Here is a 15,141-nt window from a genome sequence, read left to right as displayed (position 1 = left end):
CAGAACCCCACTGGGGGAGCAGCAGCTGCTAAGCCTGGTCTCCCAGATTACAAGGCAGGCTGCAGCCTTTGACCCAGGAAGCTGAATCTCCATATCCTGAGCAGACAGTTTGAGCCACCTTCCCTCTTTTAGCAACAGCTAAAGTAAGCTCAGAGAGCTGATAGGTAAGGTCCCATGGGAATCAAGACTGAGGGGAAAAACAACTGAGGAGAGTTGGCAGTTTTTCAAAGGGACACTATTAAGGGCCCAAAAGCAAGTTATTCCGATGGGTAGGAAAGATAGAAAATGTGGCAAAAGACCACCTTGGCTTAACCACGAGATCTTGTGTGACCTACAAAATAAAAAGGCGTCATATAAAAAATGGAAACTAGGTCAGATCACAAAGGACGAATATAGGCAAATAATACAGGAGTGCAGAGGCAAGATTAGAAAGGCAAAGGCACAAAATGAGCTCAAACTAGCTATGGGAATAAAGGGAAACAAGAAGACTTTTTATCAATACATTAGAAGCAAGAGGAAGACCAAGGACAGGGTAGGCCCACTGCTCAGTGAGGAGGGGGAAACAGTAACGGGAGACTTGGAAATGGCAGAGATGATTAATGACTTCTTTGTTTCGGTCTTCACTGAGAAGTCTGAAGGAATGTCTAGTATAGTGAATGCTTACGGGAAGAGGGTAGGTTTAGAAGATAAAATAAAAAAAGAGCAAGTAAAAAATCACTTAGAAAAGTTAGATGCCTGCAAGTCACCAGGACCTGATGAAATGCATCCTAGAATACTCAAGGAGTTAATAGAGGAGGTATCTGAGCCTCTAGCTATTATCTTTGGGAAATCATGGGAGACGGGGGAGATTCCAGAAGACTGGAAGGGGGCAAATATAGTGCCCATCTATAAAAAGGGAAATAAAAACAACCCAGGAAACTACAGACCAGTTAGTTTAACTTCTGTGCCAGGGAAGATAATGGAGCAGATAATTAAAGAAATCATCTGCAAACACTTGGAAGGTGGTAAGGTGATAGGGAATAGCCAGCATGGATTTGTAAAGAACAAATCGTGTCAAACTAATCTGATAGCGTTCTTTGATAGGATAACGAGCCTTGTGGATAAGCGAGAAGCGGTGAATGTGAGATACCTAGACTTTAGTAAGGCATTTGATACGGTCTCACATGATATTCTTATAGATAAAGTAGGAAAGTACAATTTAGATGGGGCTACTATAAGGTGGGTGCATAACTGGCTGGATAACCGTACTCAGAGAGTAGTTATTAATGGCTCCCAATCCTGCTGGAAAGGTATAACAAGTGTGGTTCCGCAGGGGTCTGTTTTGGGACCGGCTCTGTTCAATATCTTCATCAACGATTTAGATGTTGGCATAGAAAGTACGCTTATTAAGTTTGCGGACGATACCAAACTGGGAGGGATTGCAACTGCTTTGGAGGACAGGGTCAAAATTCAAAATGATCTGGACAAATTGGAGAAATGGTCTGAGGTAAACAGGATGAAGTTCAATAAAGATAAATGCAAAGTGCTCCACTTAGGAAGGAACAATCAGTTTCACACATACAGAATGGGAGGAGACTGTCTAGGAAGGAGTATGGCAGAAAGAGATCTAGGGGTCATAGTGGACCACAAGCTTAATATGAGTCAACAGTGTGATACTGTTGCAAAAAAAGCAAATGTGATTCTGGGATGCATTAACAGGTGTGTTGTAAACAAGACACGAGAAGTCATTCTTCCGCTTTACTCTGCGCTGGTTAGGTCTCAACTGTAGTATTGTGTCCAGTTCTGGGCACCGCATTTCAAGAAAGATGTGGAGAAATTGGAGAGGGTCCAGAGAAGAGCAACAAGAATGATTAAAGGTCCTGAGAACATGACCTATGAAGGAAGGCTGAAGGAATTGGGTTTGTTTAGTTTGGAAAAGAGAAGACTGAGAGGGGACATGATAGCAGTTTTCAGGTATCTAAAAGGGTGTCATCAGGAGAAGGGAGAAAACTTGTTCACCTTAGCCTCCAATGATAGAACAAGAAGCAATGGGCTTAAACTGCAGCAAGGGAGATTTAGGTTGGACATTAGGAAAAAGTTCCTAACTGTCAGGGAAGTTAAACACTGGAATAGATTTGCCTAGGGAAGTTGTGGAATCTCCATCTCTGGAGATATTTAAGAGTAGGTTAGATAAATGTCTATTAGGGATGGTCTAGACAATATTTGGTCCTGCCATGAGGGCAGGGGACTGGACTCGATGACCTCGAGAGGTCCCTTCCAGTCTATGAGTCTATGGCTGACTTTTCTCCTGGCAATTGCTAATGGGCAGAGAAGCGAGGAGGAGCTATTTGGCATGAAAGTGAGTCTGCACAGTCCTCAGCACTTTCTCCAAGGTCTCTCTCACTTACCTGGAGTCCCTGGCTAAAAACTGACTCTTAACAAAGCCTAGGGCTGCCCTAGGGGGCTAGTACCAGCTGGAGAAAGTTCTCACCTTGGCCAGCTACAGAGAAAGCTTTAATGAAGGTCACTTCCCAGCACAGAACCCCACTGGGGGAGCAGCAGCTGCTAAGCCTGGTCTCCCAGATCACAACGCAGGCTGCAGCCTTTGACCCAGGAAGCTGAATCTCCATATCCTGAGCAGACAGTTTGAGCCGCCTTCCCTCTTTTAGCAACAATCAGAACTCTGTGGTAAGAGGAGCTAATGAAACCACGTCCCCACAGGGACAATTGTTCATCTGGAGTCACTCCTTGTCTTTCCTTGCAGTGATTCCAATGACTCCAGGGGTCGGTCCTGCAACCGGTTTTGTTCAACATCTTCATCAATGATCTGGATGATGGGATGAATTGCACCCTCAGCCAATTCGCAGATGACACTAAGCTAGGGGGAGAGGTAGATACACTGGAGAGCAGGGATAAGGTCCAGAGTGACCCTAATTGGAGGACTGGGCCAAAAAAAACCTGATGAGATTCAATAAGGACAAGTGCAGAGTCCTGCACATAGGACGGAAGAATCCCATTCACTGCTACAGCCTGGGGACCGACTGGCTAAGCGGCGGTTCGGCAGAAAAGGACCTGGGGATTAGAGTGGACGAGAAACTGAATATGAGTCAGCAGGGTGCCCTTGTTGCCAAGAAGACTAACGGCATATTGGGCTGCATTAGTAGGAGCATTGCCAGCAGATCAAGAGACACGATTATTCCCCTCCATTCAGCACTGGTGAGGCCACATGTGGAGTATTGCCTCCATGTTTGGCCCTGCCCCCCACAACAAAGAGGATGTGGACAAATTGGAGAGAGTCCAGCGGAGGGCAACAAAAATGATCAGGGGGCTGGAGCACATGACTTATGAGGAGAGGCTGAGGGAACTGGGATTGTTTAGTCTGCAGAAGAGAAGAGTGAGGGGGGATTTGATAGCTGCTTTCAACTACCTGAAGGGGGGTCCAAAGAGGATGGATCTGGACTGTTCTCAGTGGTAGCAGATGACAGAACAAGGAGCAATGGTCTCAAGTTGCAGTGGGAGAGGTCTAGGTTGGATATCAGGAAACACTATTTCACTAGGAGGGTGGTGAAGCACTGGAATGGGTTCCCTAGGGAGATGGTGGAATCTCCTTCCTTAGAAGTGTTTAAGGTCAGGCGTGACAAAGCCCTGACTGGGATGATTTATTTGGCATTGGTCCTGCTTTGAGCAGGGGGGTGGACTAGATATCTCCTGAGATCCCTTCCAACCCTGATATTCTGTGAGTCTTTGACTGTGGATTAACACTGGTGTCAGTGACACCAGAACCACAGTTCAGAAAGGATGGGGCCAGAATTCTCTTCAGCAGATCACTGGGGGGGGGCTCCTAACCTCCTTCCCACCGCCCTCAGCCCCAGATCTAGGACAAGGACTCATGGCGAGAATTTTCCCCACAGAACCGGAAGTCCCTGCAGTTTTCCAGAGCGGAGAGAAGCAGAAATCGGTGGTGGTTTCACCTCTCGGTGTTTGATAGTGGACAGAAAGTTATCACCACCCCCTGCCGGCCACTCACAGAGGCAGCGGGAGCCCTGGGGGTGCTTCTTTAACAGGAGAAGGAACGACCTGGAGAGCCAAAATAATTTAAAAGTTCACATTTCTTGTCACTAGGAAATAATGGCCACCATGGATCCACCCCAGAGGTGGCTGCATCTTAGCACGGTGGGAAGCCACCTCTCATGGTGACCCTTTGCCATGGGGTTTGGGAAACTTCTGGACCCACAGGGCACTCAGAGTGACCTCCTCATCCCGTGTCGGCTGGAGCAGAGAAAAGGGTCCAGCCAACTCTCCTGCTACGAGCGAGCACTCTGCCCCGCCTTTCCCCCCAGCGAGCCCCCACCCCGCCCCGCCCTCCGCCCCTCCCCCCAGCGAGCCCCCACCCCGCCCGGCCCTCTGCCCCTCCCCCCAGGGAGCCCCTCGCCCCGCCCCGCTCTCCGCCCCTCCCCCCAGCGAGCCCCCCGCCCCGCCAGGCCCTCCGCCCCTCCCCCCAGCGAGCCCCCCGCCCCCCCCCCCCCCAGCGAGCCCCCACCCTGCACGGCTCTCCGCCCCTCCCCCCAGCGAGCCCCCCGCCCCGCCCCGCTCTCCGCCCCTCCTCCCAGCGAGCCCCCCAGCCCCGCCCTCCGCCCCGCCCCCCAGCGAGCCCCCACCCCTCCCCGCCCCCCGCCCCTCCCCCCAGCGAGCCCCCCGCCCCCCGCCCCTCCCCCCAGCGAGCCCCCGCCCCGCCCCCCAGCGAGCCCCCCGCCCTCCCCCCAGCGAGCCCCCCGCCCTCCGCCCCTCCCCCCAGGGAGCCCCCGTCCCGCCCCGCCCTCCGCCCCTCCCCCCAGCGAGCCCCCCGCCCTCCACCCCTCCCCCCAGCGAGCCCCCTGCCCCTCCCCAGCGAGCCCAGTACCCGCACCCCCGTCCGGCCCCCGCGCACCGGGTCGGGGGACAGGAGGCGAGGAGCAGCAATGGCCGGAAGTGACGCCAGACACGCCCCGCACTCGGGCAGGCAGAGCTAGAGCCGCCGCGAGACGCCGCCGTTGGGAGCTGAATCCGCGCCCGGAACGTTCAAATGGCCCCGCCCCTCGCTCCTCCCGGCAGCCCCCGCGCGCGGCTCCGGCCCCGCCCCCTCCTCCCGGCAGCCCCCGCGCGCTGCTCCGGCCCCGCCCCTCGCTCCTCCCGGCAGCCCCCGCGCGCTGCTCCGGCCCCGCCCCTCGCTCCTCCCGGCAGCCCCCGCGCGCTGCTCCGGCCTCTGTCCTGCAGATCCTGATCCGGGCTGCGCGGGGCGGGGCTCGTCCCGCCCCTCCCCCACCTCCATCTGCTCTCCCCTCCCCCACCCCTGCACCCCCACCACCCCTTGATTCCCCCTGCACCCCCCATTCCCTCAACTCCCCCTCCCAGCTCACCCCTCCCCCACCCCTGCACCTCCAGCCCCACCGCTGCACCCCCAACACCCCTTGATTCCCCCTGCACCCCCCATTCCCTCAACTCCCCCCTCCCAGCTCACCCCTCCCCCACCCCTGCACCTCCAGCCCCACCGCTGCACCCCCAACACCCCTTGATTCCCCCTGCACCCCCCATTCCCTCAACTCCCCCCTCCCAGCTCATCCCTCCCCCACCTCCACCCCTGTACCCCCCTGCTCCTCCAGCCCCACCCCTGCACCCCCCAACACTCCTTGATTCCCACCCACACCCCCATTCCCTCAACTCCCCCCTCCCAGCTCATCACTTCCCCAACCCCACCCCTGCACCCCCTGCTCCCCCAGCCCCACCCCTGCACCCCCCAACACCACCCCTTGATTCCCCTTGCACCCCCATTCCCTCAACTCCCCCCTCCCAGCTCACCCCGCGCCCACCTCCACCCCTGTACCTCCCTGCTCCCCCAGCCCCACCCCTGCACCCCCCAACACCACCCCTTGATTCCCCTTGCACCCCCATTCCCTCAACTCCCCCCTCCCAGCTCACCCCGCGCCCACCTCCACCCCTGCACCCCATTGCTCCTCCAGCCCCACCCCTGCACCCCCAACACCCCTTGATTCCCCCTGCACCCCCAATTCCCTGAACTCCCCCCTCCCAGCTCACCCCTCCCCCACCTCCACCCCTGCACCCCATTGCTCCTCCAGCCCCACCCCTGCACCCCCCAACACCCCTTGATTCCCCCTGAACCCCCCATTCCCTGAACTCCCCCCTCTCAGCTCACCCCTCCCTCACCTCCACCCCTGCACCCCCTGCTCCTCCAGCCCCACCCCTGCACCCTCCCACCACCCCTTGATTCCCCCTGCACCCCCCATTCCCTCAACTCCCTCCTCCTAGCTCATCCCTCCCCCATTTCCACCCCTGCACCCCCTGCTCCTCCAGCCCCACGCCTGTACCCCCCACCACCCCTTGATTCCCCTGCACCCCCCATTCCCTCAACTCTCCCCTCCCAGCTCACCCCTCCCCCACCTCCACCCCTGCACCCCATTGCTCCTCCAGCCCCACCCCTGTACCCCCCCACCCCTTGATTCCCCCTGCACCCCCATTCCCTGAACTCCCCCCTCTCAGCTCACCCCTCCCCCATCTCCACCCCCTGCTCCTCCAGCCCCACCCCTGCACCCCCCAACACCACCCCTTGATCCCCCTGCACCCCCCATTCCCTCAACTCCCCCCTCCCAGCTCACCCCTCCCCCACCTCCACCCCTGCACCCCCTGCTCCTCCAGCCCCACCCCTGCACCCTCCCACCACCCCTTGATTCCCCCTGCACCCCCCATTCCCTCAACTCCCTCCTCCCAGCTCACCCCTCCCCCATTTCCATCCCTGCACCCCCCTGCTCCTCCAGCCCCACCCTTGCACCCCCCACCACCCCTTGATTCCCACCCGCACCTCCCATTCCCTCAACTCCCCCCTCCCAGCTCACCCCTCCCCCACCTCCACCCCTGCACGCCCTGCTCCTCCAGCCCCACCCCTGCACCCCCCAACACCACCCCTTGATTCCCTCTACTCCCCTTCTGCACCCCCATTCCCTCCCTTAATCCCCCCTCCTCTAACTCCCCCAGCAGCACCCCTGAACCCGCATCCTCCCCTATCCCCTTCCTACACCCCATCCTTCCCACCTCCCTCATCCCCCCAAACTCCCCCCACCCCCTATCCCCCACCTGATTCCCCCAACTCTATTCCCGATCCCTCCCCTAACTCCCCCCAGCTGCACCCCTGAACCTGCATCCTCCGCATCCCCTTCCTACACCCCACCCTTCCCACCTCCCCAAACTCCCCCCACCCATGTCCCCCACCTGATCCCCTCAACTCTACTCCCAGTCCCTCCCCTAACTCCCCCCAGCTGCACCCCTGAACCCGCATCCTCCCCATCCCCTTCCTACACCACACCCCACCCTTCCCACCTCCCTCATCCCTCACCTGACCCCCCAACTCTACTCCCGATCCCTCCCCTAACTCCCCCCAGCTGCACCCCTGAACCCGCATCCTCCCCTATCCCCTTCCTGCACCCCACCCTTCCCACCTCCCTCATCTCCCCCCACCCCCTATCCCCCACCTGATCCCCCCAACTCTACTCCCGATCCCTCCCCTAACTCCCCCCAGCTGCACCCCTGAACCCGCATTCTCCCCATCCCCTTCCTACACCACACCCCACCCTTCCCACCTCCCTCATCCCCCAAACTCCCCCCACCCATGTCCCCCACCTGATTCCCCCAACTCTACTCCCAATCCCTCTCCTAACTCTCCCATCCCCCCACCTCCTCCTCCCCAACTCCGCACAACCCCCCCTCATCCCAACCTACCCTAACTCCCCCAAAGCTCCCCTCCGTGCTCCCCCAGCTCCTCTGTCAGCGCCCACAACGGTACCCCCCCAGCTCCTCCTCCAGTTCTGCTATCCCCTTCCCCCCACAGCGTCCTCTTTTTTGGAACCAGCCCCCCCTGCCTTAACCCACCAAGCCCCGCTCCCCTTTCAGAGCCAGGCCCAGAACCCAGGGCTTGCAGGACACAGACAGGGATGGGGGTTTGGCCTGGTGTGTCCTGGCAGGGGGCACAGAGTCGCTCTGAGGGGGGGTGGGAGTGTGCACAGGGGGCTGACAGAGCTGGAAAGCCCCCAGGGGCATCAGGTCGTCCGTCACACTCGCTTTTTGTACTGAGCACAGTCAGGAACATCTGCCCAAGCCGCTGCCCCTGCTTGGCATCAGATTCTGCTGCGTGCTCTTTAGAGGGGTTATAAGGGGGAAATCAGAGCCAGGGGGAAGGGTAGGGTCTGAGCAGGGGGTGGAAATTGGCCAGGAGGGTCAGGGGCAGGAGAGGGGCTGAAGGGGCCAGGGTTGAGCCCAGGGGGGAGGTGCTGCCAGACTGGAGCAAAGGGGGGGGAGTTACCCCGATGGAGTGAGCCACCTGCTGTTTTTGCAAAATCGGGGGACAGAGTGGCTTCTTAGGGCTGGATTTTTAAGGCTCAGGCATCCCAATGCTTAGATCCGGCAGCTTCCCTCTCTCTAATATAACCTACTGAGGGGCTATGCCAGGCTTGAGTCAGTGAAACATTTTACATCGACCACCAAAAACTCTGTGTCGCGCATTCTGAGTGTTTAGAAGAACCTGTGTCGGTTTCTATGGCTGCAGAAAGTCTCCCAGCAGTTCACTGCTTCTCTGCTGCAGGGATTCCCTGCTGTGCTCCCTTCCTTGGGCTCAATTTCAAATCTCGTTTTGCTCCTTTGAAAATGTTATTTCCATTACTATCACCGCTTCATCACTTACCTTTGTCATTGCTGGGCAGATGCAGGCGTTGTGCTATTTATTTTTGATTTTAGTAGCAAATACTCCTCAAAAGCATTTATAAGTGACCAGTTGCTGGTGGTTTTAGCAATTACGTCTGTGTTCCTAGTACAGCACTTGTGAGGTTTTTTACTGTGATTTTAATTTGGAATTTTTAATTCTAACTTTTTATAGCATAGGTTTATTCTGCTGGATCATGTGACTTCCAGTCCGACTGATTTCCGGGCCTGGTGTCAAAACTTCATTTGCATTTGATCCACCAATGGGGATTGCCTTTTGCAACTGGTATTGTGCCTCTCAATCCAGCCCTTGGTGCTTTTTCACATCACTGCTTGTGTGTAGAACTTGATTCGCAGATATTTACTAAGGGCCGGATACTATGTCATGTCACATCCTTATCAAGGGCAAAAACCTGTCATTTTTGCTGAACATAAGAATAGCCATAGTGGGTCAGATCACTGGTCCATCTAACCCAGTGTCCTGTCTCCATTCACAGGGAACGAACAGAGCAGGCAATCATCGAGTGATCCACCCGCTGTTGTCCGCACCCAGCTTCTGGCAGTCACAGGCTAGGAACACGCAGAGCTTGGGGTTGCATCCCTCACCATCTTGGCTAATAGCCATTGATGGACCTAGTGTACGGAACTGATCTAATTCGTTTTGAACCCACTGATAGTTTTGGCCTTCACAGCATAATGAACACACATCTACAGCCCCAAGACTGCTCGACAACCACGCAAATTCCAAAATCATCAGTTACACACCCTCAAGTCATGACACTCTAAAAAAAGAAAAACTAAACTGGGTTCCTCGTACGCACCTCTTGGTTCCTGAGTCTTTAGGGTGCTGTGGTCCCCGTTCCACAAAAGCAGGAGCCTAAACACCTGAATGAATCTTGGCCTATCCTCACACTGCCCGTTACCTCTCCCAAACCTTTCATAGACCTAAGGCCACATCCACGCTACAAACTTACATTAACTCGCGTTATGTCTCCATACAATTGCCACAGTTAGTACGTCACGTGGGCGCGTGGCTACTTGTTTCGGAGATGTGCGTGCTCACCAGAAATGCTTGTATTGCTCCCGAGTGCGGTGCCCCGTGGATCGGTATCCCACTGTGCAATGCGCCACCCGCTCCGGTATTGTACTTTTAGAGGTTTTGGCAGTGCATGCTGGGGCCACCAGGGGTCACACAGGGATCAACTTTACTACCTGCAGTGTTCATCATACATAAAATTCAACACAATTTTTGCACCTTTTTCCCCCAATCCCCCAAACTCTCCTGGCCGTCCTCGCTGTCTGCCGTCTCTGACAGAACATGGAGCCTGCATGGCTGTGCACCGTTGTGAGGAGCGTTGCAAGCCCAGGATGCAGGACCCTGCAGTGTTTGCAGAGCTGCAAGATCAGAAGTGGAGGCCGCTGATGAGGCCGTGCAGGACAGACTGCTGGGGGACATAGCGACAACCAATTCAAAATGGTTGGTGGCATTCACGGAGCAGCTGCAGATGGAGGAGTACTGGTTCTGGGCCCAAGAAACAGGCACCATTTTAGATTTTTGGTGGGGGTGGGGCAAATTTAACTGTGACTCCAAGGGCTATTTAGGCATATGAAAACTCTTAAGCTTTTTTTTTAAAATAAATAGATAGTAACTTAGCAATTAGCTGACAAGGGCACTATATCTAATTCCTATATATAGAAAGAAAATTAAATGAACGCTAGACCCATTCAGCACGAATGCTAACATGTTCTGACATTTTGTTTCAAGTCACTGGACACTGGTTAGGTTTAAAATTTTCATGTATATTCTCACTCGACTATAACTATTGAAACAATTGTAGAAAAAAATCTAGGTGACATTCCATCATTTAAGCTACTTAGTTTTTGTAGTTCACCAAGCTTGGAACAGATCATTTAACTTTTGGAACCCTCCTACGAGGCCAAGACCTCGGGAGTTTATCCTTCACCAGCCTGGGGCTCTTCAGGTGTCACCATACTACAAATAATAGACATGAAACTGCCATTGCCAGCCCCAAATGTTCAAAAATCCTGAAATTGGCTTAAAAACCATGAGATTATGTAAAAATAATAGATGTGGTGTCCTTTGCACAGGCTAAAAGAAGTACCTGGGACAGAGCAGAGCTGGGCAGGGTCAGGAGAGCAAGTGGAGCTCCAGGCTGGCTGGCTCCTGGACTGAGGCCTTGATACGGAGGCTACGGGAAAGTGGCCCAGGGAAAGCGGCCCAGGGAAAGCAGGTAGCAGCAGGCAGCTGCCAGCTATAGGGTCCCTGGGTCAGGGCCCCCTCCCCGCACTTTGCCCCACTGGGAGTCGCGGGAAAGGACTGGCTAGCAGCCGCAGTGGTGAACTGCAGCGAGAGGCCGGGCGAAGGACTGCTGGTTCCCCCAGGTGGGGGGACAATGGAGTTGAGGCACAACCGGAGAGCTGGGCCCTGAAGAGAACGCCACCGTCCAGGAGCAACGTGGGTCCCCACAGATAGCAGAGATGGAGTGACGGAGACACCACCAGAGGAGGGCGCCCTGCTGATGCTCAGAGGTAATTCCCTGAGCAACCAGCAGGAGGTGCCAGAACATCACTGTGGCGTCATGGAATGGGCCCCCTCGGACCTCGAGAGAACCTGCTTCAATATAGAAACACACAATGACCAGCCCTCTAAGGTCATCCACCACTCCAGACTATAACCCATGTGTAGGACCCGCAAACAATTACAATCCAGACCTGATGGGGACCAGATCCTGAAAGACATCTTTCCCCAGTCCCCTCTTTTGGCCCTTAAACAACCCCACAACCTCATCAGCACAACCAGGTTCCCTACAGACCAGGGCACACCAACTCACAGCTGTGCCAGAACCATTGATGCCAAACCTGCCACCACATCTCCCCTGCTGCCACGAGCAATCCCCCACAAAACACCTGTCCAGATCCACGCCGTGGTGCGAGAACACTTTTTGTACGAGGGGTGCTGAAAGCCAGCGAAGGAAACTGTAAACCACGTGTGTGTTCAAAAGCACCGTGAAAAGTGCAATGCCTGCTGACACCACATGCTCCAGGATTCTCAAGAACCACAAGGACCTGGCTCTGTTCTGACAGCCCCAGCACATCTCACACCTCTGGGTCCTGCGCACGCCTGTCACAACATGTGCTGGACTCCATCCCGTCAACTAAATGCCCCCAGAGAAAGCTACGTGGGTGAAGCTAGACCCGGGGTGGGCAAACTATGGCCCATGGGCCACATCCGGCCTGCGGGACTGCCCTGTCCGGCCTGTCTGAGCTCCCCCTCTCGCGGAGCCTCAGCACGCTGCGCCACCGGGGCCAGCGATCTGGACCACCCCTGGACAGCTCCTGCCCTGCCGCTTTGAGCGGCATGGTAAGGGGGCTGGGCCAGGGTTGGATAAGGAGCAGGGAGCAGTTGGAGGGGGTGGAGGTTCGGGGGTGGTCAGGTGATGGGGAACGGTGGGGGGTTTGGGTAGGCGTGGGAGTTCCAGGGGTCTGTCAGGGTGGTGGTGGATGGGGTCGGGGCAGTCAGGGAACAAGGAGCGGGATGAGTTGGGTAGGGGGTGAAGTCTGGGGGGGCAGTTAGGGTGGGGGGTCTTGGGATGGGGGGGTCAGGGGACAAGGAGGTTGATGCATTGTGGGTTTTGAGGGGGGCAGTTGGGGGCAGGAAGTGGGTGGGCGTCAGATGGGGGTGGGGACAGGCTGTTATGGGAGGCACAACCTTCCCTACCTGGACCCCCATACAATTTTGCAACCCTGCTGCGGCCCCTGGGCCAAAAATTGTATCCACCCCTGAGCTAGACAATCGCTCTGCTCTTGAATTAAGTCACACGGTAGAAGATAAAACCCACCCCATGGCCTGTGGACAAACGCTTTCCCCAAACTGATCACTCAAGATCTCACCTCCCAGGCCCAGCCCGCAAAGGAAATTTGCAAACACCTTCGAAAGTCGAGCCTGGGAGCTAAAATTCACAACTGTGCCAGACTCTAAAAACCCCGGTCTCAAAACACCAAACCAGAAAAGAGACGCTGGTTGTGTCTCATTCTCCTTTCTCCTGGGAATGCAGGGTGTTATCTGCCCACTTCACCCTGGACAGTTCTGGCAACCTGGGTTAATTTCTTACACTTAACAATCCACTCGAGCATCTTCCCCAGACCGGAAGAGGAGCTCGACGCGTCTTTCAGCAGTGGAAAGCGGCCCAGTAAAAGCTGTCAGCTCACCCACCTGGCCGCTCGGGGCACTTTACATCAGCCCTTAAGAACTGCGCAGAAAATGGGTCAAAAACATAATATTTGATAATATAAAACACCAAGATCTGAGGGATATTCAATAATTAGAAGGAGGAAGTTTGAAAGAACTGGAACTGATTTTTATGGGTGGCAGGTGCACCCCTGGTTCGGGGAGGCTAACCCCATGCCCCCCTTTAATACCCAAGACCCTGCCCCACCCCCACTACCGTGAGCTGGCCCTGAGTCCCCACCGGCACCCAAGGAGCCCCGAACCTCAGCCAGCCAGGGCCAAGCCCTGAGCCCTGCCACGTGGTGGGGAGGATTAGCAGAGGTATGGGGAGACTTCGCCTCCCCCGGCCTCCGTTACCCGCTGCCCGGGCCAATTGTACAACAAATAAGCCACCAGAAAGGGACAGTTCCCCTCGACCCTCACCAGTCCCGGGAGCATCAGGGAGCCCTTTGTGAAAGTGTTTTAAGAAGGCCAGGGAGGGGGGCTGGCCATGGGGAGGGGGCAGTAGGGGGGAGGGGGCAGGGGACGGGCAGCTGGTGGCTGTGGGGTGCTGCATTGGGCAGAAGGGGGTTCGGGCGGCAGCAGTCAGGCCTGGTTACTCCACTGAGAACAGTTGCTTCTCCTTTCCCCTCCTGTGTCCCTCCCATGCCCCGTTGCTGGCAGAGATGGACCGGTCGCCCCGTCCCACCCCAGAGCCAGCCGCATCTCCAGGCTCCCCTCAGCTGCACCCACTAACCCCTCTTCCAGTTTGGGGGAATGACTCAGGGAGACAATTTCCCACCTGATCAAGGACAATTGGCTGCAGATAAAATGGGACAGAAAATTTCCCCAGGCTGAGGAGATTTTAAACTGACCTGAGAGAATGAGAAAACGGGGCAAAGCCTGAGGAGGGGAAGAGAGACCTGGACAATCACTGGGGAGAAAAGCGCGTGTGCGCGCCGGGGGGGATCTACGTGGATTTTATCCCCAGGTTTGATAGTTAGAGGAAAGGGGGAAGAATTTGGGGGAAATTATTCAGTCTCTGAGACTGAAGTGACAAAACCAGAGAGAAACCCCCCTGCCCCCCTCCCCTGCGATCTCCTGCCTCCCCAGAGCCAGGTCCATCCCCCCCATCACACGGTCTGTTCCCCCCTCCTTCCCAGCCCCTGCATCCCCAGACACACCCAGGGGAACCCCACTGGAGCCTGGTCTCTGGCCCCCCCCTCCACCTCTGGGGAAGCCCCTGGCTGGAGCTGGGGGGGGGCAGAGGGGTCACTGCTGTGAACGCAGCTTGGAGCCTGCCCCGGGGGTGGGAACAATAAGGGGGTGGGATAGTCGCTCTGACTATCCCAGGGGCGGGGGGAACTGGGCCCTCTTGTGCAGAGGCGCTTCCCTGCCTGTCCCTGCGCCCTCTCGCCGCAGCCCCCCAGCTCTTTCTTAATTACCCACCAGGCTGAGCGCTCACTGGGGCCTGGACTGAGGGTGCTCAGGACATCTGAACTCGCTCCCTCACTTCCTGGGATTCCAATCTGCTGTCCGCAGAGAGCGCCCCCCGCTGAAACCCCCTGCCCGCAGCAAGCACTCCCCACTGAACCTCCTCCCCACAGCACAGGACCCCCACTGAGCCCCCTACCCGCAGCAAGCGCCCACCCAAACCCTCCTGCCCACAGCACAGAGCCCCCCACTCCAACCCCCTCCCCGCAGCACAGCAACCCCCCACTCCAACCACAGCCGTACAGCACAGAGCCCCCCGCTGAGCCCCCTCCCCGCGGCACAGAGCCCCCCGCTCCAACCCCCTCCCCACGGCACAGAGCCCCCCGTTCCAAACCCCTCCCCGCGGCACAGAGCCCCCCGCTGAGCCCCCTCCCCATGGCACAGAGCCCCCCGCTGAGCCCCCTCCCCGCAGCACAGCAACCCCCCACTCCAACCACAGCCCTACAGCACAGAGCCCCCCGCTGAGCCCCCTCCCCGCGGCACAGAGCCCCCCGCTGAGCCCCCTCCCCATGGCACAGAGCCCCCTGCTCCAACCCCCTCCCCGCAGCACAGCAACCCCCCACTCCAACCACAGCCCTACAGCACAGAGCCCCCCGCTGAGCCCCCTCCCCACGGCACAGAGCCCCCCGCTCCAACCCCCTCCCCGCAGCACAGAGCCCCCCGCTGAGCCCCCTCCCTGCAGCACAGAGCCCCCCGCT

General features: G+C 57.1%; 1 protein-coding gene across 1 annotated transcript in view; it reads left to right on the top strand.

Moving 5' to 3' along the window:
* The window catches only part of LOC127039357 (zinc finger protein 345-like), a 200,491-nt gene that overhangs the window by 141,075 nt on the left and 44,275 nt on the right, over positions 1-15,141 (top strand). The gene's annotated exons all lie outside the window — the stretch shown is intronic.

The sequence above is a fragment of the Gopherus flavomarginatus genome, chromosome 23 (genome assembly GCF_025201925.1).
Source record: "Gopherus flavomarginatus isolate rGopFla2 chromosome 23, rGopFla2.mat.asm, whole genome shotgun sequence".
In the NCBI taxonomy this organism is placed as follows: domain Eukaryota; kingdom Metazoa; phylum Chordata; order Testudines; family Testudinidae; genus Gopherus; species Gopherus flavomarginatus.
Note: the sequence above shows the minus strand (reverse complement) of the source record. Positions and strands in the feature narration are given on the sequence as shown.